General features: G+C 41.4%; 1 long non-coding RNA gene across 1 annotated transcript; it reads left to right on the top strand.

Annotated features, from left to right (window-relative positions):
- Positions 1-1,639: 1,639 nt before the first annotated feature.
- On the top strand, positions 1,640-1,944 carry LOC138906888 (uncharacterized). Its single transcript, XR_011414510.1, has 2 exons — positions 1,640-1,777; positions 1,849-1,944. It is a non-coding gene; the product is annotated as an uncharacterized lncRNA (long non-coding RNA).
- Positions 1,945-2,174: the final 230 nt, after the last annotated feature.

Below are 2,174 nucleotides of genomic sequence, written 5' to 3'. Positions count from 1 at the left end.
ATTCACCCATTAAATGTTAAAAACAACCATGGATTCAGGTAATTTGACCAATATTGAGTTAAGAAAACTTACCCCATTTTCAAAACTTAAACTTTTTTGTCCAGGACTCTCTTCTTCGTGAACGCGACAGCTCCCACGTGTTCGCGAAGCACATTCTTGTGCTGCCCAGATTTCCTCCTTCGCGAACACAAAGACCAATTTCTCCCAGGCCGGCTTTCCCTTTCGCGAACGTGTGCCCCCGGTCACGAACGCGAAGCTTCGCCCCTCGACCCTTTGCAAACGCGTGCTCCCAGTCGCGAACGCGAACCTTTGCCCCTTGACTCTTGGCGAACGCGTGCCCCCGGTCGCGAATGCGAAGCACAAAATGGGCCAGTCCAAATCTCCTCTCTGCGAACGCGAGACTCCCCTCGCGAACACGAATAAGGAAACTAGATACATGCATCAGAAAATTCCAGTAGCTGTAAGTCCAAATTTCGATCCGTTAACCATCCGAAACTCACCCGTGGCCCCCGGGACTTCAACCAAATACACCAACAAGTCCTAAAATATCATACGAACTTAGTCAAAATCTCAAATCATATAAAAAAAATGCTAAAATCACAAATCACACCCCAATTCAAGCTTAACGAAAACTAACGAATTCCAACTTCTACATTCGATGCCGAAACCTATCAAATCAAATCCGATTGACCTCAAATTTTGCACACAAGTCATAAATGACATAACAGACCTATTCAAATTTTATAACTGGATTCCGACCCCGATATCAAAAAGTCAACTCCCCGATCAAACTTTCAAACTTAAATTTCTTTTTTAGTCATTTCAAGCCTAATTTAACTACTGGCTTCCAAATAACTTTTCGGACACGCTCCTAAGTCTAAAATCACCATACGGAGCTATTGGAATCATCAAAACTCTATTCCAGGATAGACATCCGGTCACTATTTTAATTTAAGTTTTAAACCTTGGAACTAAGTGTTCCAATTCATTCCAAAACCTCACCAGACTCGAACCAATCACCCCGACGAGTCACATAACAACTGTAAAACATAAGCTGAGCAGTAAATGGAGAAACGGAGTTGTAATACTCAAAATGACTGGCTGGGTCATTACACCAACAATCCTCAGTATCGTGTCCCACTCCTCTAGAGTGGTATTCATATTTAGCATCAGCTCAGTACGGGGGGGGGGGGGGGGACTCGGGGTTCGACCGGTTCAGGGGCATTGGCTGCAACTGACCTAGCATGGTTAGCTTTTGTAAAAAAGCTTGAATATTATTCACCAATAAGGGTGAGCTGATTCCTCCTGGGAGGCTCTCTTGGACGAGGATTGTATTGGTGAATATTTTGTTGGGGATTATATAAAACTTGGTAGGGACAAGCATTTTCGGGAGATGGAGCTCGATTTTGTGTATAATGTTGTGGCCGTGTATATGATTGTGCATTCATCACTGTATAGGTAGGCAGTGCTACGACATAAGCAATATCTTGATGGGGATAATAGTGTTGTGGGGGCCTTAGGAAGCATATATGATTGGTTGAATGACTTGCGGCCCCCCTCGAGCTCGAAACCATCATGGCTCCCTCTTCCCTCATGTTTCTGTTCATCAAACCCCCAGAACCATTCTGAATGGTCTGGGTTGTATCAACTATTGTACACGTAGAATTAGACCGTGGATGGTGTTATTTAGCATGCAAAAATTGCGCAAAAAAAGTAGAGAAAGAGGGGGAAAATTCTATTGTAAAAAATGCGAGCAGATTCAATTTGCCACTCATAGGTATGACTATAATTTATAGTTTTTTTACTACTATTAAAGATTAAAAATTTAAAAATACAAACTCTTTCCAGGTACAGGCTACAAGTTAAGGTGATGGATTGCACCGGTACAATTTCTTTGCTGTTGTGGGATAAGGATGCAACTAAGATTATCGAAAAGTCGGCAAATGATTTAAAGGATGCTGTATTTGAGGTACATGATCCATTCCCCTGCATCTCCTTTCCGTCTTATTTATGGGGTAGTTGACTTTGTGTCTATATGCATGTGAGGACTGATATACTTGAAAGAACTTTAGGTTAACCAATAACGTCAAAGTTCTTTTAAGTTTAAGTTACAAAGTCATTAAGATATGATTTTTAAATTTCAAATAAGCTTATTGCTAAATCTGTATGCCTTT

The sequence above is a fragment of the Nicotiana tomentosiformis genome, chromosome 3 (genome assembly GCF_000390325.3).
Source record: "Nicotiana tomentosiformis chromosome 3, ASM39032v3, whole genome shotgun sequence".
Classification (NCBI taxonomy): Eukaryota; Viridiplantae; Streptophyta; class Magnoliopsida; order Solanales; family Solanaceae; genus Nicotiana; species Nicotiana tomentosiformis.
Note: the sequence above shows the minus strand (reverse complement) of the source record. Positions and strands in the feature narration are given on the sequence as shown.